Source organism: Gorilla gorilla, chromosome 9 (genome assembly GCF_029281585.2).
Source record: "Gorilla gorilla gorilla isolate KB3781 chromosome 9, NHGRI_mGorGor1-v2.1_pri, whole genome shotgun sequence".
Lineage (NCBI taxonomy): Eukaryota > Metazoa > Chordata > Mammalia > Primates > Hominidae > Gorilla > Gorilla gorilla.
The window spans coordinates 37,054,196-37,079,809 of NC_073233.2; the positions used below are offsets into that span (position 1 = coordinate 37,054,196).

The following is a 25,614-nucleotide window of genomic DNA, read 5'->3' on the forward strand; positions in this document are numbered from 1 at the left end:
AACATATATATATATACATACACACACACACATATATATATTTAAATTGTATATATTTAAGGTGTACAACATGATATTTTGATATAGACATATACAGTGAAATGATTATGACCACCAAGCAAATTAACTTATACATCACCTTACATAGTTACTTTTTTTCTTGTAGTAAGAACACCTAAAATCCACTCCTTTAGCAAATTTCCAGTATAAGATATAATATTATTAGCTATAGTCACCATGCTGTTCATTATAGTCACCATGCTGTTCATTAGATTTCTAGACTTATTCATCCTGCATAACTATAACTCTGTATCCTTTGACCTACATCTCCATATATTCCCCCTACATTCCACCCCTGGTACCATTATTCTTTTCTCTGTTTCTATATATTCAACTTTTTTAGATTCCACATATAAGTGAGATCACGCAGTGTTTTTCATTCTCTGTCTGGCTAATTTCATTTAGTGCGATGTCTCCCATTTTGTTGCAAATGGCAGGATTTCCTTTTTGAAGGCCGAATAAAATTCCATTGCATATATATACTCATTGAAATGTCGACAGACACTTAGGTTCTTTCCATAGCTTGACTATTATGCATAATGCTGCAACGAACATGGAAGCAAAGTTATCTATCTCTGAGGTCTGATTCATGTCCATGGGGTATATATCCAGACTGCTTGGTCATATGGTAGTTCTGTTTTTAGTTTTTAAAGGAACCTCCCTACTGTTTTCCATAATGGCTATACCAATTAACATTTCCTATTTCTGTGGTATTTGTGCCAAAATCCATAACTTCATTCCTATCATGAGAAAACATCAGACAACTCCAAGTTGGGAGACATTTGACAAAATATCTGACCAATATTTTTCAAAATTTCAAGGTCAAAAAAGACAAAAAAGAAACCCTTAAAAATGTGAAGTGCAGCAACTAAGGAAAAAGAAGAACCAAATGCAATGTAGTATCCCAAGTAAGACCCTGGACAAGATCCTGAACTTAAAAAAACAACATGAATGGGAAAACGAATAAGATTCAAATAAAACCTGTAGCTTATTTAATAGTGTTGAGTTAGTGTTTGTATTAGTCCGTTCTGACCCTGCTAATAAAGATATACCTGAGACTGGGTAATTTATAAAGGAAAAGGGGTTTAATTGACTCACATTTCCACAGGGCTGGGGAGGCCTCAGGAAACTTATGATGGCAGAAGGGGAAGCAAAGGTATTCTTCCTCATATGGCAGCAGGAAGGAGAAGTGCCAAGCAAAAGGGGGAAAAGCCCCTTATAAAACCATCAGATCTCATGAAAACTCACTCACTATCACAAGAACAGCAGCATGAGGGTAACCACCCCAATAGATGATTCAATTACCTTCCACCGGGTCCCTTCCAAGACACATGGGGACTATGAGAACTACAATTCAAGATGAGATTTGGGTGGGGACACAGCCAAACCATATCATTGTTAATTTCCTGGTTCTGATCATTGTACTGTGGTTATGTCGGATATGGACAGGAGAAGCTGGATGTGGGCTATATGGAAAGTCTCTCCGCAATTGTTGAAACTTTTCTGTAAGTCTGAAATGTGTTCAAAATAAAAAGTTAAAAAACATGAAATACAAGGTGATGTGTAAAAATTGTTTTAAAGATAACTTTTAGATCTTTTTAAAGGTTTTTGAAGGAATGATATAGTTCAGACTCTTTACCCTGAACTGCAAAGATTTGCACCAGGAGCTCACTCTTACCACTCCTATGTCATTTCCAACCCTCTGCCACCCATGCTGGCTTTTTTCTTTTCCTTGAGCATGTCAGATGAATTCTCAACTACACACACATACAAACACACACACACACACACACACACACACACACACACACACACACACACATGTCTTCCCCTGATCTTCTCAAAATTGGCTCCTTCTCATTGTTCAGCAGAATTTCTTAGTCAGCTCAGACCAGGTTATTCTGTATCTCAAAAATATACTTTTATTTCTCATGTATGCTACATGGCCCATCCGTTAACTCCGAGTCAGCTGTGGATCTGCTCCCTATGTCTTCTTCATTCCAGGAGTCAGGCTCGAAGAGAAAACCCAGTATGGAATTTGCTGAGGGAAGAGAACAAGCCAGCTTTCAATAGCAAATGATGGCTCTCAGGGCTTCTCTGTGGAGCTGGCAGGCTGGTGCTCATGCTCACATTTCATTGGTTGAAGCATGTCACCTGGCTAAGCCTGGTGTTGACGTGATAGGGAAGGAAACTTCTCCTATAGAAGACACTGCAAGTCACATGGTAAGGATGTGTAATCTTCCAGGAAAGAGAGCAAGAATTTGGGAACAATAAATAATCTATTATAAAACTCCTTGAAACTTTCTCAGAGGAACTTTCTTGTACCACCTGCATGTAAAGTTATCCCTCTTCCCCAGGTTACTTAACATTCTATTATTTTGTTTTATTTTCTTATCACTTTCTAGAATTATCTTACTTTGTTAAGGTTTCCTTTTATGACTGGTCTTTCCACCAGAATGTAAATTCTAAGAAAGCAGATAATTTATCTAAGTTACTCATCACTCTGTCCATTAGTTCCTTGCTCATATTTAAGTGCTCAATAAATATTTGTTGGATAAAAGAAGGGCACAGCCTGGAACTCTCCAATTTCCATGTTTTTATACAGTACATCATATACAATGTCTCACTAAGAGCAGGCACTGATAAATGTTCGTTAAATAAATAAATGAATGCATATTTATATTGAATGAAATTAAAGATGAAAAAATATACATATATTTATATACACATTTTGATAATGATTATGGCTACAACTAAGAAAAAAGAATTTCCTTATTAAGAAGGGACATTTCTATGCATTGACTTTTTCTCCTAGTGTACTTGGAAGAAGTAGATTAAATTTGATTTTTCTCATGTAGTTCCAGCTAACCTCACCTATAAATGAATAAAGCATTTGAGGATTCAGTCTGGCAAATGCAGAGCAGGTCTGCAGAACAGACATATTAACAAATTGTTTTGGAAGTGGAGCAGCAGCAGGATGGGAGATTGAAAGGGGTTGGGATATAGGCGACAAACAGCACAGACACACTGGTGTTGCAAGTGCTTTTTCCTTCTCTTGACTGGTAAGAGCTTCTATTGATAGCTCATTTTAATAAATGGTACTTTCTTGCAAAATTCTCTATCTTCCTTTTTCATGAGAGCTAGGAAAGTTCCGTATCAATTCCTTGTTTGGACTTCCACTTCCTCCCCCAAAGGGCAAAATTATGATCTAATTTATTTAAATGAGCATTACCCAATAAGGTTGGCTCTGTTTAGCATGACTGTTTGCAGTCTCAAAGTATTCACAGACCTGCTCAGTTTTAGCCTTAGGGATAGATGGAGTCAGGGCTATGACTGCAGAAATCAGGATAGATGTTGCCTTCCCTGATCATAGATTTCCACTATTAATTGTTCATTACTGTAGCTTTAAACTAGATAACCCACAATTTAAAGGTTGCTTTTCCTCTTAAATTAAAAAAAAAAAAATTAAGATGAAAAATAGTGTGATTCTTTTCTTTACAATTTTTAAATTAGGTCCCAAGGAAAATGTGCTAGAGATGGGTGTCATTGTTGGGAAATGGGAAATGGAAAAGCACGGGAGAAACAGAACTATGTAGCTAAAAAGTTTAATTTCCCAAGTTTACCTTGAGCTGGCTTTGACCTTAGGGTAAATTACCCACGGTTGTCGCTGTAAACCTGCAACCCATTACTGCACAGACTGAATTAAGATGAGGTCTGTAATAAACTCTGCTCAAGGAGGTTCAGTTAAGAAAGGTGAGCAATGGACCAGTTATTCCAGCAGTCTTTCAGGGATACATTTTCATAGCATAGAGACCATTAGAGTGAGTTTCTACAATATTTACTTCTTTTCAATCTTTCTCAAATGTAGAGTTTAATGATTCCAGACAGTAAACAATACTCACAATGGTACTGATGAATTGTAAATTTTTGTACTGAGGTATTCTGAGAGTTAAATTTTAGTCTGCCATCTGTCAGCTATGTATTATTGAGCAAGATACTTAACCTCTCTGAGCCTCAGTTTCTTCATCTGGAAACGACTACACTAATGCTATCTATTTTAGGGCATATTGTAAAGATTAAATGAAAACGTGTATGTGCAATGTCAGGATATCATGAGTTGAAGGTCCCCCAAAAAATCCAACTCTAACAAAAACGCAAAGGAAATGTATTAATTCATGCAACAGGAAATTGAAAGTGAAAGGCTGGCTTTACATATGGTTGGATAAAGATGTTCAATAAATGTATTCAAAATTTGCCTTTTCTCCAACTCTTGACTGAGCTGTTCTTTGGATAGGCTTTAATCTCAAGTAGTTTCTCTTCATGTGTTGGCAAAGACGATCACCAGAACCTAAAAAACAGTACTTCTTTTTCATAGTTCCAGAAAAAGTCCCAAGACTGAATCTCATTTGTAACTCCTGGGTCATGTACTCTAGACTGAGACCAAGAGAAAGAATTCTCAGATTGGCTTGATCCTGGAGGAAGTTGGTTGTGTCAGCCTCACTCAAATAGTATGGACAGAAAAAGGGTGAAGGGCAGCACCTTTCAAGCAAAAAAGGTGATGTTACATCACTACAAAAAAAAAATTGAGAGTGGGCAAAACAACAGCTGAATGTATTTAAAGTGCAGCACAATGCTTGACAAAGATCAAGCCATCCATGAATATTTGCTGTTATTAATGTCACCAATTTTCTGGAGAAGGAAATAGATGGTGACCTTAGGCAGATATCACCAGGGGAGAATCTGGGTGACTAAATGCTAACCAAGGATGTGAAATATGAGAGCATGACCAATTCTTCTTAAACTTTTCATTCCCAGTACCAGCAGAGTAGTTGGCACATAACACTGCTCATAAATGCATGACGAGTGAATGAATATGTGCTAGGAATCCTGCTAAGTTCTTCTCATCCAATGGCCATTATAATAGGAACATAAGTATTTCTTGGTCTGTTGTCCCAATAGACTCTTTCTTCTGAGAGGTTTCTTGTAGGGTGCTCTAAACTTGAAAGTGCATGTGAATTACCTGTGATCAATGCAGATTCTGGCTGGGCATGGTGGCTCAAGCCTGTAATCCCAACACTCTGGGAGGCTGAGGTGGGTGGATCACTTGAGGTCAGGAGTTCAAGACCAGCCTAGCCAACATGGTGAAACCCTGTCTCTACTAAAAATACAAAAATTAGCTGGGCGTGGTGGCACACAACTGTAATCCCAGCTACTTGGGAGGCTGAGGCAAGAGAATCACTTGAGCCTAGAAGGCTGCAGTGAGATCACACCACTGCACTCCAGCTTGGGTGACAGAGTGAGACTCAGTCTCAAAAAAAAAAAAAAGAAAAAAAAAGAAAAGAAACGATGAATGGAGATTCTGATGGAGTGAGGCTGAAATGAGGCCTGAGAAATTACATTTCTAACAAGCTCATAGGTGGTGATATTTCTGCTGGCGTGCAGACAACCCCTTGAATAGTGTCTTAGTCCGTTCAGGCTGTTAAACAAAATACCATAAACTGTGGTGCTTATAAACAACAGAAATGTGTTTCTTACAGTTCTGGAGCTGGGAAGTTCAAATTTTCAGGGCTGGCAGATTCAGTGTCTGGTGAGGGCCTCAGCTTCTCGCTGTGTCCTCACATGGTGGAAGGGACAAGGCCACTCCCTGGGATCTCTTTTATAAGAGCACTAATCCCAATCAAGAGGGCTCCACTTTCATCACCCCATCACCTCCCAAAAGGCCCCACCCCCTACTACCATCACATTGGGGGTTGGGATTTCAACCAATGAATTTAGGGGGTACACAAACATTCAGATTATAACAAATAACTAGGCTCTAAAGCTCCAAACTATTTCCAGGTGGGAACTGACATAAAGCTTTTACCAAGTTATTCAACCCCACTGTTCAGTAGAGACCCTGCTTTAGGGTGTTCTTGTACATGTCATTTCCTTCGTGGGTAAGGAGGCAAAAAGGAAGTAACAGAGAATTTAGGCTTAGAGTAGTTCTCCTAAAAATCTGTGAAAATGGAGTAAACCATGTAAAATGTACTTTTAAATAGATTAGTGAATCAGTTTCTAGCTCTTAATCTCTATATTTTAATTTATCATACAGACTACTCTAAAAATGTTAGAAAATGCACCCATAGCTGTTTTTAAAACCAGGCATCATGAATTTTAACCCTTATTTCCTTTAGCACTTTATGGTGTGCAAAGCATTTTGGCATTTATTGCCTTATCTGATTTGGCTAGTCTGAGATAAAAGCTGACCTTCTAAAATAAAATAGTGAAGATGCTGCGTCAGTTTGTCTGAATAGCCGTATTTTCTCTTTTGGCCATATATCTCATTTTAATTCACTTATTATCATCCTCAATCTTTCCTCCATCAACTCCATTTCTAGGATTTAGAATTCTTGGCTCCACACCTGAGATTCATAATTGCTTCCTTCTGTTTATGCAGCTGCAAGAAGTTCACATGAAAACAGTCTCCTTCCTCTCTCTGTAGCCATGACATTGAACATACATTTTCCCTCCTCAGCAATTACATGGAGGTTACATAACCTACTTGTTGAATTGAAGTAGCATATCTAGACTAATAAAATTTAACCATTGACAGATCCTTACAGGTGATCTGTGGGTAGACGAATCAGAAAGACATATTTGCAAATGTAACATAGCTAAGCAGAAAGATTTAAATGGATCTAGACATAGGAATCCAAGCAGAAAACAAAGTTACTCTAAAGCACACTTGGCCTCTCCAAAGCATGTCCAGGGCAACAGGAGTGCCCTCAGGGAGCTAGTGGCTGTTATGGGAGTTTCTGTCCAAATGTGATTATGCAAAGCTCAGACACTGGCAAGCTAGTAAATAGATAGCCTTGTGTCTGCAACACCCTTTCTAACAAAGAAGAGCTATAAATCCAGCTCTGATGCAAAAACCGCCATAGACAATATGTAAATGAATGGTTGTGGTTGTCTTCCAATAAAACTTTATTTACAAACACAGATGGCAGATGAGATTTGGCCTACAGACTGTAATTTGTCCACCTTTGAAATAGGCAATGCTAAGATGACATTCTTGTACATGACATCAATAATTATTTCTGTAGAATAAATTCTTAGTAATGGAATTATGGGTGAATAGGGATGCACGTTTTTAAAGGTCTTAATATATATTATTAAATTTGTTTCCCAAAATAATGCAACAATTATACTTCTTACTGAATATAAATGTCCTTATTTTGCCATGCATTCACCAACATGGACTATAACCATTTTAATGAATCGATTTGACAGAAACAAATTAGTGGTATTTCACTAATTTGACTTGTTGTTTTATTACCATGTTTACAATGTTCCTGCATATTGTATATTTATTTTCTGTGTGTTCAAAATATTTTGTGACATATAGGTGATTTTTGTTTCATGTCTTTCAATTTTCTTAAAATTCATTATTAAAAATCCATTATAACACTAAATTTAAGGGAGATACAACCAGAGGTTGAATATAAATGGATAGAATTAATCTGAGTAAATTAATTGTTATAAGAGTTAATCTGAATCCTTGAATCTCAAGAGTTTAATATAATAAAAGGTTATTTCTCACTCATGATACAGTTCAACACAGTTTTTGGTGACTCTGCTATATGATGTCATCCAATGACTGAGGATGACAAAGCTCTGCCATCCTCAACACATTTTGTCCCTGCACATAGGAATCCAGCTTGCAGTTTGGAAACCACTGTGTGGAGGAGATGGGCCTTGCTTGACTGTTTGAGCCTGAAAGTGACACAGGACCTTCACTCATCTCCTGCTGGTGATAATTCATCACACGACCTTACCCAAGAGGGAGAAATGATGTTGTCTTTCTCAGGGCATTATATCTGGGTTCATAATATTAATGTCTTTATTACCAGTGATGTTGACTTTGATTGCTTGGTTAAGTTGGTGTCTGCTGCATTTCACGACTGTAAACTTACTATCTTTCTCTTTGTAGTTACTAAAGATCTTAGAGGACACATTTTGAAGCTATAGAAAGTGTTTCTCTTCAAACTTTCACCTACTGATTTTGGCATTCATTGATGGATCTTGTTTTTATGACACACAATTATTACTATGGTGTTTGCTTAATTGTAATTGTCTATTTCCTTTCTCTTGTACCTTTATTAACTGTATTTCTACAGTAAGGAAGAGTTTTCCTTTATCTTATTCCTACACCCAGGAAGAGGAAATGGGTTTGGTGAGCATCTAGCCCATCTTGTCACAAAATTAAAATTTAAGTACTAGATTTCAGGATTTTTTTTTTAGTTCTTCTAATATTTATGGCAAAGACTAGTATCATTTTATTTAAAAATTTGGCTGATGAAGAAACGTAAATAAAAACTACAAAAAGGTATCATCTTACTCCAGTTAAAATGGCTTTTATCCAAAAGACAGACAATAACGAATGCTGGCATGGATGTGGAGAAAGGGGAACCCTCATACACTGTTAGTGGGAATATAAATTACTGTAGCCACTAATCCACTATGGAAAATAGCATGGAGTTTCTTCAAAAACTAAAAATAGACCCCCCATATTATCCAATCGTCCCACTGCTAGGTATGTATCAAAAAGAAAAGAAATTAGTGTATCAAAGTGATATCCACGCTCCCATGTTTGTTTGCAGCCCTATTTACAATAGCCAAAATATAATCAACTTAAGTGTCCATCAATGGATGAATGAATGAAGAAAAGGTGGCATATATACACAATGGAATACTATTCAGCTATAAAAAGAATGAAATCCTGTCATTTGCAGCAACACGGATGGAATGGAAGATCATTATATTAAGTGAAACAGGCCAGGCACAAAAAGTCAAATATTGCATGTTCACACTCAAATGTGCGAGCTAAAAAACAAAACAACAATTGAGCTAATGGAGATAGAGACTAGAAAGATGGTTACTGGAGGCTGGGAAAGGTAGCAAGGAGGGGGAGATAAAAAACAAAAGGATGATCAATAGGTACAAAAATGCAGTTAGAATGAATAAGATTTAGTATTCAGTAGCACAGTAGGGTGACTATATGACTATAGTTAACAATAATTTATTGTATATTTTAAAATAACTAAAATAATAAAATTGGAATATTCCTCACCTAATGAAATGATCAATCCTTGAGGTGATGGATACCCCAATTACCCTGATTTGATCATTACATATTGTATGCCTGCATGAAAACATCACAAGTACTCCATAAATATATATAACTATGATGTACCCATAATAATTAAAAGTAAACTCATTTTAAAGAAAGCAAAGCTAGGCATGCTTGCTTTTTTCTTTCTTTCTTTTTTTCTTTTTTTTTTTTTTTCGGAATCTTGCTCTGTTACCCAGACTGGAGTGCAGTTTTTGTATTTTTAGTAGACATGGGGTTTCATCATGTTGGCCAGGCTAGTCTCGAACTCCTGGCCTTAAGTGATCCACCCACCTTGGCTCCTAAAGTGCTGGGATTGCAGGTGTGAGCCACCATGCCTGGCCTATTTATTTTTTATTTTTTTCTTTCCCTCCCTTCCTCCCTCCCTCCCTCCCTTCCTTCCTTTCTTCCTTCCTTCCTTCGCCTTCTTTCTTTCTTTCTTTCTTTCTTTCTTTCTTTCTTTCTTTCTTTCTTTCTTTCTTTTTTTTCTCTCTCTCTCTCTCTCTTTCTTTCTTTCTTTCAGACAGAGTCTCACTCTGTTGCCCAGGCTAGAATGCAATGGCACAATCACAGCTCACTGAAGCCTCGAACTCTGGGCTCAAGTGATCCTCCTGTTTCAGCCTCCTAAGTAGCTCAGACTACAGGTATGCACTACCACACTCAGCTGATTTTTAAACATTTTTGCAGAGACAGGGTCTCACTATGTTGCTCAGGCTGGTCTCAAACTCGTGACTTCAAGTGATCTTCTTGCCTCGGCCTCTTATAATTATGTTTTCTTTAAAAACATTTTAGCTGATGATTACTGATATAAAACACATACTTTATAACAAAAACCAAAGAGCCAATGATAAAACTATAAACACTTTGCTTTTCGGTTCTTTACACTTAAAAGGTGTATCTGCTTGCATTTGTAACTAATCCCATGCTATTATAACAATATCCAAAATTTGCATTAATTTTGCTAATTTTCTCAAGATTAACAAAAATTAGATCATGAAGCCAAATAGAAAATTAGTAGGTTAAATAGCAAGAAAAGTGGCAATAATCAATAGTTTACCAACCAAAAAGAGTCCAGGACCAGATGGATTCACAGCTGAATTCTACCAGAGGTACAAGGAGGAACTGGTACCATTGCTTCTGAAACTATTCCAATCAATAGAAAAAGAGGGAATCCTCCCTAACTCATTTTATGAGGCCAGCATCATTCTGATACCAAAGCCGGGCAGAGACACAACCAAAAAAGAGAATTTTAGACCAATATCCTTGATGAACATTGATGCAAAAATCCTCAATAAAATACTGGCAAACTGAATCCAGCAGCACATCAAAAAGCTTATCCACCATGATCAAGTGGGCTTCATCCCTGGGATGCAAGGCTGGTTCAATATACGCAAATCAATAAATGAAATCCAGCATATAAACAGAGCCAAAGACAAAAACCACATGATTATCTCAATAGATGCAGAAAAAGCCTTTGACAAAATTCAACAACCCTTCATGCTAAAAACTCTCAATAAATTAGGTATTGATGGGATGTATTTCAAAATAATAAGAGCTATCTGTGACAAACCCACAGCCAATATCATACTGAATGGGCAAAAACTGGAAGCATTCCCTTTGAAAACTGGCACAAGACAGGGATGCCCTCTCTCACCACTCCTATTCAACATAGTGTTGGAAGTTCTGGCCAGGGCAATTAGGCAGGAGAAGGAAATAAAGGGTATTCAATTAGGAAAAGAGGAAGTCAAATTGTCCCTGTTTGCAGACGACATGATTGTATATCTAGAAAACCCCATTGTCTCAGCCCAAAATCTCCTTAAGCTGGTAAGCAACTTCAGCAAAGTCTCAGGATAGAAAATCAATGTACAAAAATCACAAGCATTCTTATACACCAACAACAGACAAACAGAGAGCCAAATCATGAGTGAACTCCCATTCACAATTGCTTCAAAGAGAATAAAATACCTAGAAATCCAACTTACAAGGGATGTGAAGGACCTCTTCAAGGAGAACTACAAACCACTGCTCAAGGAAATAAAAGAGGATACAAACAAATGGAAGAACATTCCATGCTCATGGGTAGGAAGAATCAATATCATGAAAATGGCCATACTGCCCAAGGTAATTTACAGATTCAATGCCATCCCCATCAAGCTACCAATATCTTTCTTCACAGAATTGGAAAAAACTGCTTTGAAGTTCATATGGAACCAAAAAAGAGCTCGCATCGCCAAGTCAATCCTAAGCCAAAAGAACAAAGCTGGAGGCATCACACTACCTGACTTCAAACTATACTACAAGGCTACAGTAACCAAAACGGCATGGTACTGGTACCAAAACAGAGATATAGATCAATGGAACAGAACAGAGCCCTCAGAAATAACGCCGCATACCTACAACTATCTGATCTTTGACAAACCTGAGAAAAACAAGCAATGGGGAAAGGATTCCCTATTTAATAAATGGTGCTGGGAAAACAGGCTAGCCATATGTAGAAAGCTGAAACTGGATCCCTTCCTTACACCTTATACAAAAATCAATTCAAGATGGATTAAAGATTTAAACGTTAGACCTAAAACCATAAAAACCCTAGAAGAAAACCTAGGCATTGCCATTCAGGACATAGGCATGGGCAAGGACTTCATGTCCAAAACACCAAAAGCAATGGCAACAAAAGCCAAAATTGACAAATGGGATCTAATTAAACTAAAGAGCTTCTGCACAGCAAAAGAAACTACCATCAGAGTGAACAGGCAACCTACAAAATGGGAGAAAATTTTCACAACCTACTCATCTGACAAAGGGCTAATATCCAGAATCTACAATGAACTCAAACAAATTTATAAGAAAAAAACAAACAACCCCATCAAAAAGTGGGCGAAGGACATGAACAGACACTTCTCAAAAGAAGACATTTATGCAGCCAAAAAACACATGAAAAAATGGTCATCATCACTAGCCATCAGAGAAATGCAAATCAAAACCACAATGAGATACCATCTCACACCAGTTAGAATGGCAATCATTAAAAAGTCAGGAAACAACAGGTGCTGGAGAGGATGTGGAGAAATAGGAACACTTTTACACTGTTGATGGGACTGTAAACTAGTTCAACCATTGTGGAAGTCAGTGTGGCGATTCCTCAGGGATCTAGAACTAAAAATACCATTTGACCCAGCCATCCCATTACTGGGTATATACCCAAATGACTATAAATCATGCTGCTATAAAGACACATGCACACGTATGTTTATTGCAGCATTATTCACAATAGCAAAGACTTGGAACCAACCCAAATGTCCAACAATGATAGTCTGGATTAAGAAAATGTGGCACATATACACCATGGAATACTATGCAGCCATAAAAAATGATGAGTTCATGTCCTTTGTAGGGACATGGATGAAATTGGAAATCATCATTCTCAGTAAACTATCGCAAGAACAAAAAACCAAACACCGCATATTCTCACTCATAGGTGGGAATTGAACAATGAGATCACATGGACACAGGAAGGGGAATATCACACTCTGGGGACTGTTGTGGGGTGGGGGGAGGGGGGAGGGATAGCATTGGGAGATATACCTAATGCTAGATGACGAGTTAGTGGGTGCAGCGCACCAGCATGGCACATGTATACATATGTAACTAACCTGCACAATGTGCACATGTACCCTAAAACTTAAAGTATAATTAAAAAAAAAGAAAAAGAAAAAAAAATAGCAAGAAAAGAAAGCATCTTTGAAGAGAAAATTCAAATATATTTCAAAACAATTTTTATAATTAATTACCATTAAATAAAAAAGAATAACATCACGCTTAACACACTAATACAGTCTTCCTGGTATTGAACTCAGACAAACATAAGCAAGGGAAAAGAGATCACTAGAAATCAATGCACAAAGTGAGTGTGAGAAAACTCTAACGTTTTTTCTTAGGTAATTTAGAATGCAAATGGAAATCAAGTTCTTATTCCTTTGATGCTTATGTATGATCTTCTTATTGAGAAAACTCAAAAGAATCAGATCACTGTATTCCTCCTTATTTTAGGATGTTTATATTAATGCAGGATAACCTGGCCAGAAAAGCAAAGGGAAGTGAAGAGGCTGTTTAATGAAGGGAGTTTAGCACCAGAAATTCCAAAAGAATAGATTAACATTGTCTGCCTCTAAACTCTTCAAAGAAAAACATAATTGTGCCTTTTATATCTTACCCCGTGCTCCAACTGCAGAATTCCTTAACTCCCAGGAGGAGCCTCATAGAGATGCTGTGCTGTTTGATTTGGCACTATTCACAAACCTTGGCAGATGATCAAATAGAGGGCACAGAAGTGCAGGAAAAGCCTTAAGAAACTGTCTTCGCTGTTGTCGTTACTGCCTTCATGAATTGAAATCTCAATGGTAAGCATAAAAAAGCCATAGATATTAACCGAGCGTGCATAACTCCAATTTAGATGTTTAACACACCTTGGCTTGGAGAAAGCATGCACGTTTAGAACTCTGTATGCTCTCCCTTGAGTTGTAGTTGTCTCATCTTTCAAATAAACATGGTTTCTTAAAATAATTAGGTCTTTTTGCCCCAGAACTCTTGAACTAAGTGTGTAGACATGATAAAATGAGTGAGTCTTGTCTTAGAGCTCAAAAGATCTGGGTTCTAGTTCTGATGCTACCAGTTCCTAGCTCTTTAACCTTGGGCAAGTTGCTTAACTCCACTGAGCCTTAGCCCATAGGTCTATTAAATAAATACTGCTCACTTCGCTGATTTTCTGTTAGAAGCAAATGAAAATTATATTTAGGATCACATAAAAATAATGTATAGAAGCATTTGGTAAAATATAAATAGCAATGCTGTTGTGAGAAATTATTACTGTGATGAAGTAGAATTGTGCAGCAATGCAAAGTGTCATTAAAGGACAGGTATTTTAAAGAATTGATTTATAACGAAAGGATAAAATCCAGGAGAGAATCTACTAGATTTTTACTGAGTTTAAAATATAAATGTAGACCGTACTTTTAAAAAAGGAAAAGAAAAAAGAAAAGAAAACGGTCACAAAATCAAAAAAAGTTATGCTAACTATGGAAATGATTGGCAAAATAGTGGAATTTCTAAGGCATGAAATTCTTTAAAATAGATTAATTATATATTTGGGAGAGTTTTTGAAATGGATTTCATGTCTCTAGATGATTTCTCTCAGCTTATATTCATTCCTTCTTCCATTCATAGAATGTAAGGTCTTTGGGTTGTGTTCCCTAACTTATTATGAGAGTACAGAGTGGGTGCTCATTAACTATTCGTGGATCAAATGAACTCATGAATTAATGAGATCATTAATTCACAATTTTCTGTGGTATTCATTGTGCTAGTTGTTAGAGGTGAAAGAATTCTATAGAGACAGTTTCTGCTCCCTGGGAGCAGAATATATATATGTGTGTGTATATATATATTTTATATATATGTGTATATATATTATATATATATGTATATATATATTTTATATATATTATATATATGTATATATATATTTTATATATATTATATATCTATATATATATTTTATATGTGTGTGTATATATAAACATATATATTTATATACATATACACATATATGTATATATGTATGTGTATATATACATACATGTATGCGTACATATACATACACACATATATGTATGCGTACATATACATACATATATGTATGCGTACATATACATACACACATATATGTATGCGTACATATACATACACACATATATGTATGCGTACATATACATACACACATATATGTATGCGTACATATACATACACACATATATGTATGCGTACATATACATACACACATATATGTATGCGTACATATACATACACACATACATATGTATGCGTACATATACATACACACATATATGTATGCGTACATATACATACACACATATATGTATGCGTACATATACATACACACATACATATGTATGCGTATATATACATTCACACATATATGTATGCGTATATATACATACACACATATATGTATGCGTATATGTACATACACACATATATGTATGCGTATATGTACATACACACATATATGTATGCGTATATGTACATACACACATATATATGTATGCGTATATGTACATACACACATATATATGTATGCGTATATGTACATACACACATATATATGTATGCGTATATGTACATACACACATATATATGTATGCGTATATGTACATACACACATATATATGTATGTGTATATGTACATACACACATCCATATGTGTATATGTACATATACACATCCATATGTGTATATGTACATATACACATCCATATGTGTATATGTACATATACACGTCTATATGTGTATATATACATATACACATATACACATCTGTATGTGTATATATACATATACACATCTGTATGTGTGTATATACATATACACATATACACATCTGTATGTGTATATATACATATACACACATCTGTATGTGTATATTTACATATACACACATCTGTATGTGTATATGTACACATATACACACACATATGTATGTGTATATATGTATATATACACACACATATGTATGTGTATATATACATATATACACATACATATGTGTGTGTATATATACATATATACACATACATATGTGTGTGTATATATACATATATACACATACATATGTGTGTGTATATACGTATATATACACATACATATGTGTGTGCATATACACATATATACACATATATATGTATGTGTATATACACATATATACACATATATATGTATGTGTATATACACATATATACATAAATGTATGTGTATATACACATATATACATATGTATGTGTATATATACATATATACGTGTGTATGTATACGTAGATAGACATATATACGTGTGTGTGTATACGTAGATAGACATATATACGTGTGTGTGTATACGTAGATAGACATATATACGTGTGTGTGTGTATACGTAGATAGACATATATACGTGTGTGTGTGTATACGTAGATAGACATATATACGTGTGTGTGTGTATACGTAGATAGACATATATACGTGTGTGTGTGCGCGTAGATAGACATATATACGTGTGTGTGTGCGCGTAGATAGACATATATACGTGTGTGTGTGCGCGTAGATAGACATATATACGTGTGTGTGTGTGCGCGTAGATAGACATATATACGTGTGTGTGTGTGCGCGTAGATAGACATATATACGTGTGTGTGTGTGCGCGTAGATAGACATATATACGTGTGTGTGTGTGCGCGTAGATAGACATATATACGTCTGTGTGTGTGCGCGTAGATAGACATATATACGTGTGTGTGTGCGCGTAGATAGACATATATACGTGTGTGTGTGTTTGTAGATAGACATATATACGTGTGTGTGTGTGTGCGTATATAGACATACATACGTGTGTGTGTGTGCTTATATAGACATATATACGTGTGTGTGTGTGTACGTATATACACATATATACGTGTGTGTGTGTGTACGTATATAGACATATATACGTGTGTGTGTGTACGTATATAGACATATATACCTGTGTGTGTGTACGTATATAGACATATATACGTGTGTGTGTATACGTATATAGACATATATACGTGTGTGTGTGTATACGTATATAGACATATATACGTGTGTGTGTGTATACGTATATAGACATATATATGTATGTACACCCACATGCATTATTGTTTTTCAAGTGTATGTTAATTAAAATAATAGCATACAATATACTATTCTAAAACTTTCTTTCCCTCCACAACATTTATTGGAAACCTATTCATATTAGTACATTTCAATCTAGTTCATTCTTTAAAATGTTGCAATAGTGGCCACAACGGGGCCATCATTTGCACGTGGTACCCTATGGAGTTATGTAGTAAACAGCCTGTACACTTGTTTGTGGCTGCTCTCTGCCCTGTTTAGATAAATAACAGCTACACCGTAGCTCATCTAGTTGTTCCTCTATTGCTAGATAGACACATAGGTTGTTTCCAGTTTTTCAATATTATCAACTACCTTTTAATGAATATTTTTGTACAACTTATAATAACTGAAATATCCAAACAATGTAATGAAATTCTTCATCTATTTTAAATCCTAGACTTGAGATCAGAAATTCCTTCTTGAACTCTATGTATTGTGTGCACACTTAGCAGCAGAACTATTAAAAACCAAAACAAAATAGCCTTTTGAGAAAATGGGAGGGACGAATAAACCTCTTTTACTCTTTAAACGCCGAAGCTTGCAGAGATTAAAGCCCTCTCTCTTTATTTGGGTATTCAGTAGGCACAGAAATTAAACTATTCAGACTCAGTCTTTTTGCCTCACACTGATTTGATTTAGTTGTAGGATTCTGAAGATGTAATATGTATGCACCATTTCAGGCAAGCTGGGGCTTTATGTGTTTTTGAATGGCAACATTTCTTTTCCACAAAAGATAACTTTATGACAAGTTACATTTATATTGAACTGCTTTGACATTGTGTAAGAACAGATTCATAGAGCTTGATACATTCGGCAGAGATAGATGTTTCCTCTATAATGCCTTTGATCTCTTTTCTGTGCAGAATGCTTTTGAATATTGAGAGGGCTGTTTGTCCTGAGGCACAGCCACTTGTAAACACATAGACACCCCTGAGGAGCTATGTATTACTCAGGTAATTGTTGCAGGGACCTGTTCTGTCTGGTGCCAAAGACAGCCTTTAGTGCAGACCTCTTAAGGAAACACAGGCTAATGAAACTGACTTAATGAAATTGCTAGGCATTAGAAATAGCATTTTCACAAGGGGAGCAAATGGACAAGAGCCTCCTTGTTGTCATTTGGGCAGTGATTTGTGGTATTGATTCTGGCCTTTGGCTGGAGCTTGAACTAAGTACAGCAGAGGTCCGACTGCCTTGACCTTGAATGGAATGTTTACTCCATCACAGAAGGAGCTGGCTTCCTGTATTTGAAGAGAGGACGGTGGCATAGAGATTGGGAGGAAGAGAAGGCCAGAGAAAGCAATAGAAGCCAATCCCCAGGCCTGAGGGTCAAAAGACACACTCAAGGGCCAGATGAGGCTGCCTCCTTGATAGGGGACCTGATAAGCTGACCTCATCTGCAGTTTTCTTTCCAGATGTTTGGTGGAGGATTCTAAGGCTAAAAGCAAGTCTTCTCACAGTGGCATTGCCAGATCCCCTGGGGCTGGTTCTGTGGCATGAGCAGCCTGGACTGCCTTGGCAGGTCAAAGCACTCATGTCTCCTTTTAGGTTTGCATAAATACATATGACTCAACTTGTTCCTCCACTTAGAGTTATGGATTTTTCAAACTGGAAATGAGCATAAAGATTACCTATCAAAATCTCCTTCACTTGGAAGATGAGGATGCCAATCTCCAAAGTGGAAGGAGTGGCCTCTGCTGCTAGGTCATTCACCTCATTAGTGATTTTACCAATCGATTTCCCTCTCAACAATTTGAGGATTCCTGACAATGGCTCCTCCTCTTCTTCCTCCTCTCCCAGTTATCACCACTATCATCGCCATCATCATCATCTTGAGATTCCTTGAATGTGCTCTCCATATCTTCTGCTTAATAGCTACAGTTCCATGAGCATTCAGTGTGAAGGACCCAGCAGCATTTGTCCTTGTTGCATAATGAAAAGAGCTCTGGATTCGGAAGCAGACACACTTGAATTTAAAAACAGACCTAACTCTTTACTTTCATTTGCATGACCTTGACAGCCATTTTATTCCTCTGAGCTTCTTTCCTCATTTATAATATGAAGGCAATAATGTCTGCTTTAGAGTTTCTATGAAGCTGAAGTGAGGATGTTATCATTATTGTCTACTGCCTGTACAGGATAGGTCCTCAGTAGATGGGTACCTGGGATACTAGTATTGCTATTATTTCCCAGAGGCTTGGCTTCTTATATATTTGAAGAGATGCTCTGAAAGTTATCACAGATGCTCTCAAACTTAGTCCTGACTCAATTGTCTAAGCTTGAGCAAGTTAGTTTCTCTCTTGGCCAGGCCAGGTGGCTCACATCTGTAATCCCAGCACTTTGGGAGGACAAGGTGGTACGATCACTTTCACTTGAGCCTAGGAGTTCGAGACCAGCCTGAGAAACATATTGAGATCCTGTCTCTACAAAAAAAATAGAAAAATTAGCAAGGTGTGGTGGCATGTGCCTGTAGTCCGAGCTACTTGGGAAGCTGAGGTGGGAGGATCACCTGAGCCTGGGAGGCAGAGGTTGCAGTGAGCCAGGATGGCGCTAGAAGGGTGAAAGAGTGAGACATTGTCCAAAAAAAAAAAAAAAAAAAAAGGAGAGAGAGAGAGATAGTGCCTCATTTATAAACTGAGGAGTTGCACCAGATCCTTTCTAAAGCTCAGTGCATACATTTTTTGACATAGCATGATGCAGTGGTTCTCCAGCATTGGTGAACATTCCAGTCACCTGGGGTTTCATGCCTAGAGATTCTAATTTAGTAGGTCTGGAAGAAAGACCCAAGAATCTGTATTTCTTAAAAAAGACACCAAATCTTAGTTTTCTCTTGCTATGACTGAGAAAAGTAATAATATCCATGTGGTAGGAAAATGGTGAGAAGCAAATGAAATAATGTCTATAAAGCACTTAGCATAGTTTCTAGCATACAACAATGGCCCAGTAAATATTAGGTGTTATTCCTCTTTCCCTTTGTAACTTTGGATAGCACATATTTGTAGTTGGTAGGCTAAATTTGGCTGATAAACAGGACTTTCCATATGTGAATTAGACACAAATATTTGCAATTAGGGGATTTCTAGCTTCTCTTGAAAAACAAAGAGACCTAGCAACACCAAGCCAGAAACAATTTACAGTGGCTGCGTCTGGACATTGGCTGTTCCTTTAGCTGTGGGTTCTCCGTTTAAAACAGTCCTCACTCAATCGGCTTCACCGATCTATACTTCTTGTTTGGCTCCCACAGGCATTTGGGTTTGTAGACTTCTGTTGTATGCCCTAATTAAGCCTCTCTATCCAGAGTTTTAGAGGAGCTAAGAGACTATTCTTTCATGTTTTATTCTAGCTATTCTAGATCAATTAACAGTTGTCCATGGGCAGAGGCACAGCCCCCATCACAGCTCCCTCTTAACTTAGCAGAAGTGGTAGAGGGAGTAGCTTGTCTTTATAACTTTTATGATTTAGGGGCATAATTTAGGATGAGTTCCAAGGGGCAGTATTATGAAAGTCTACTGGAATACTTTGCCAGGGAACCTAACCCAAGCTGAGATGTTGCCCAACAGAATCAAAGCAGGGTTTAAAGTCAGCTGCTGCCTTTATTACACATTTAAAACTTGGCAAAGGAAGTTCTTTGGGTTGAGACCACATGAAAGAAATCAAGGCAGGTGAAGGGTGGTTCAAGAGAACAGATGGACTTGGACATCTTAAACCATTGGAGTGATGCTACAACTTCCAAAGATACCTGCTTGGATGCTCTGAAAGTTATCACAATCTTTGTATTTTTTTTTCTCTAGCTACGGGTGTCACACATGAAAAAAAATATGAGGCAAGAAAGGACTTTATACAAAGGTATTGAGGCCACATTTGTCAAACCCAGAATCCCACGCAGATTTGGGAACTATGTTTCAAGCTGAGTTTAAAACTTTCAACTCTCAAAAGTGCTACTTACCCCAAGTAAAAGGCAATTTTCCAGCTCAAAGAATGGCAGTTCTGCAAGGTTCAGGAAAAAAGGTCAGAAGACTCCTTGTACATCAATCAGCTCTTGGAAAACAACATGTCAATGAGTTAAGTGAACACGAATCAGGCACATATGGATTGAATTTCCCTTGAAATACTCCTGGGGTCCAAGTTTAAGGGGTGGAGTGGAGGAGGGGTGAAAATTCTTAGGAAAATCTGCAGACCCCAAATGCTTGAAAATACTTCCAAGATGTCAACTGGCTATGCTGCAAGTCCTGCTGGCCTGAATCAATTCTGAGCCCAGCTGACCTTTGCTTTCTGGAGATGAGAATGGATCTAAGGCCCATATAACAGTCAAGGACTTCCCTACCCTTGATCTAAACTTCATTCCATGGCACAAAAATAGGGAGATCTGGTAGAGAATGGCTTTGAAAACACAAACCGTAAGAAATGTTCAAGGTTACCAGCTATTATTGCTAGTGGACTATGTTTTTAAGCAAGCAAATCAGTCTTTCTATGTTTTCTTCCTTCCTGGAATTATAAGAAAAGCAACTTGGAAATTATATAGATGTGGGGAAAAAAAGCAAATACAGGAATATTTCCCTAACACCATTCTGCATGGAAATGTGTGGCATAGTGAAAATATTCTTTGTAAACAGAGGTTCTTATAAAATCTTAAGAAAGAGATCAGTGCAACATTGTGGTCTATTCTAACCCAAAACACAAAACAATAAATGTAGTAAGAAAAAAACATTTAGATTTTGCATTCAGCATAGGATTCATAGATGTTGGGACTACTTAAATTTTATTTTAGGGTGAAATTGAAAGAATTCAGTATCAAGGACAACCTAGTTCAGTATATCCATATATGATCTAAAATTAGTTAGTACTAAATCCTTTCCCAAGAAAGCAACAAAGGATACTTAGAGTAGAATGGGATACATACATTTTAAGCTCTGTAAAAGGAAACCTGTTAAGAAACAATAAGATATATTTCATTTTTTGTTTTATAGGGTATTTTGTAGTTGAACTATAATTTAAGTGCAAGAAAAGTACAAAACTTCTTGGTGGCAGAGGAATTGTTATGGCATTTTTTCCCCTGTTCTTTTTCTTCCCTTTTTTTTTTTTTAAGGCAGGAGGTAATCAGGGATAAATGTTAATGGGATTTTTTTTTTAAAACAAATGATGCACTGTCAAGGGAAAATTTTTTCACAATTGTCAAATTGTGTAGACAGTGTTCAAATGGATCATTCATTATTAGCAGCACCACCAAGTTGAAAACCTACTTTTTCTGGTCTGCAGCTGATTGATGTACATTACTCATATCAGGCTAATGGCACTTTATTTTCCAACAGTAGCAAGTAATGAGTGACCTTGAGTGCATATTGTTTTCCTGAAAGGGTTTGTTGCTCTGCTTCCTTCATAAGCACCCCAAGGAAACAAGGCCTCTGTATTGGTGTTTTGCAGCAAACCTCATTTCTTTCATGGCTTTCTGTAAAAGAATTTGATACAGGGATAGAAGCTAACCTCAGTGAGTAAATGAAATATTGATCCATGCTACTCTGGCCTTGCCTTCACCTTGTCCCAGGGCGGTGAGTTACTGACTTTTCCGTTTTGGCTGTAATAGGAATTATTACAACAGGCCTGTGCAAGTAATTACTTGGCATGGTAAAAAAGGAGGGTCCATCATATATTTCTGTAGAGATGTTAGTTCCCATCAGCCCAGCAGTCTGCTTTTTTGGCTCTGTCTTTCCTACTCTTGATTCAATTCTTTTAACCATCATTAATCACACTCCTTGTCAGCAGAAGTTTATCAAAAGTATTAAGTGAGCAAGGTTGCCTGGCCTCCTTAAAAAAAATCAGCCAACATGGGGCAGTAAATTTCGAAATATGGAAGGTTGGTTCCGTGATATATATGAGTGTCTCTTCAGCTAGAATGAGCCGTTTGTTTTAGTGATAGATATTGTAGTTTGAGCTGTGATAGAATCCTTCTCAGGTTTATATGTCGTGGGCTATCGTTTATGAGAGACCATGTGTTTCTAAATGGTGAAGGTCATGGCTGATGGCAAAAGTAAAAGCAGTGGTGATTCATTAAAAATAGTTAATAGGGCCTGCGGCTGACAGGGATAAATCGGAACATGTGGCTTGCTAACCCACCAGCACCTAAGATGACATTGTGTTTCTTCAGTCCCAACCTGCCACTTGCAATTGCCAGACAGCTGTGAGCCGAGAGACAGGCGGAAACAAGATCACTTACTTCTTGTTAACAGATTTGGAAAAACTTTTTGGAAAGAGAGAGAACCCTCTTCTCTTCAGTTTGACCTGGCTGACATGTATTTTAAAGTTGTTACTGCTTTTTTGCTGATCATAAATATGTTTATTACTTAAAATTCAAATATTATAGAAACACACGATGTGAAAAAATGAAGAGTCTTTATTATGTCTGAAATGTTAATTTCCTTTTAAAAAATGACATGACACAAAATATGACATAATGTTAAGATTTGATAAAGCTGAGAGGTGGTTCTGTGAGTGTTTCTTATGGTGGTCTGTATTCTATTCCTGGCGATCTGAAATAGTTCACGACTAAATTTTTTTTCCATTTTCACATCTAAAAGGAAGCCCACCACTGAATCCCATCTCCCAGAAAGAATCACTTTTATCATGTTGTATATTTCTGTATACCCCTCTAGACTTTTTTTCACTATATATATATATATATATATACACACACACACATATATAGACACAAATAAACACTTGTGGCATATATAGTAAAGAAAAATATGTTCAATATAATAATAATTAAATACATAAAATATATATTAAATATTAGATTATGCTATAATACCCGTTTGCAACGTGCTTTAAAAAATTCCAAGATTTAAATATGAATATTTGATTAAATTCATGGACTCATTCACTCATTCAGAACATATAGCAACTGTCAACCAACCTATAGCAAAATATTCACATCCCTGGAGGGGAACATATGGCCAGAGTTCTACTTCCAGCTTTCATTCAGAATTTATCTAATAAATGTTTCTGTTCCTGGGTCTTACTATAACAAATATCCTCTTTGAAAACTTTCTGGCTAAATTTCAAGACTCCTAAGAATGAGAAAACTAAAAGGATTTTGCTGACTACAATTAATAGAGTTTGATGATCCATTTAAGACTTGTAGATCAACAAAGGAATGTATGGAAATGGATGCAGCCCTTAGGCAATTTCCAAATAAGCAAATATGGATTTTCTATGTTATGTCTAATGAAGATGGTTTTAAAAACAACAGTGTTTGGGGATTTGATTTTTGTTTTGTTTTGTTTTGTTTTTGGTGTGTTTTTTTCTCTCTCTTTCCAATTTGAGAAGTCAGTGAAGAATAGCACAGTGGCTTGAAATAATACTGGGAGACAAACATCTTCACTTTTCACTTTGGATTGCCTCTTTTCCTTAGAAAACAAATTGGCTAATAGTTAGAGAGGGTTTGCTACCTCCGGATGGAAAAGGATAATAACCAAGCTGCATAGGAAAAACAGTTCCTGAATATAAGGAAATATGTAAGTAGAAAAGAAAAGAAAAAAAAGTTGTTTTTGTTTGTTTGTTTGTTTGTCTCCTTGCAACCAGAGCCTTTGCCTTTGCCTGCAAAATCTGAGTTGGTAACTCCAGGCATCTCTGCCTGCATTTGCAGTCTGGACAACAACCCTGCCTGGAGAACATCAATCTCACAAGAAGAACTGTCTCTTTCCATGATTTCAAAAGACACAGGTAATTCAACAGTACAAAGAGGTTTGAGTTTTGCAAACTGTGTCTTCAACTTAGCTTTGAGTTTTTTCATTTGTTGACAGTTTAGACTTTGGGGCCACCATTATCACAACAAAACTGCCTGGGCAACAGCAGTGCATTCCGTTGAGAAGTACTCGGTGAGAAGACAGAACAGCATTGCAAATTAACATGTTTACAGGGAAAAGCACTTAGCCTCAAATTAGCGAGGGAGGACAGGAGAAATGTGTTGTGCTTAATTCAAGGCCAAGTGACGATGGGCACAGAGGATGTTTCTGGTTACCATCATCTTGAAGAAGACATTCACAGTGGTTACAAATTGACTTTTTATGGAGAAACTAAGACTGTTTCTAACCTATTGCACCGATATTATATTTAGTTAATATTTTATGAAAGAAAGTCCTCCCATTAGAGGTGGCAAATTGCTTTATAATTATAGTACTTTACAGAACAGACTGTCTGCTCCATTTTATGGCAAAAGCACAAAAATACAGCTGCCTTTTCCGTGTAACTTCTTTGCAGAGTCCTTGTGGTAAGTGACTACCCCTCCCATGATTGTTTTTCTTCATTTCAAATATTAGTTTAATTTGCACAGAAAGTCATGTTGCATGCTTGGTATGAGTTAATGAAATATTGATGCAGAAATTTCAATGAAGCAGGCCTGGAACACACTAGGGACCAGAGGTGAACAAAGATACCTCCTCGCTCTTCTAAACTCTTGTCTGACTCCATGCCACTCTCATAGTGACTACCAGCCATTAAACATGATGGCTATTTAGTAATGATGACTATAATGAATTGGTAGGCAGAGCAGCATCAAATTTTCATCAGAGAGTATAGATTGAATGGGAATGGAGGCTGGGCTATTTTCCCTTACTTCTTCCTTCTTCTTTCTCTTCTTTTGTCCTTGTTCTTCAATGAGAAGTAACAGATCT

General features: G+C 36.8%; 1 long non-coding RNA gene across 1 annotated transcript in view; it reads right to left on the bottom strand.

Moving 5' to 3' along the window:
- The window catches only part of LOC134759283 (uncharacterized), a 53,293-nt gene that overhangs the window by 13,076 nt on the left and 14,603 nt on the right, over nt 1-25,614 (bottom strand). The window lies entirely within an intron of this gene.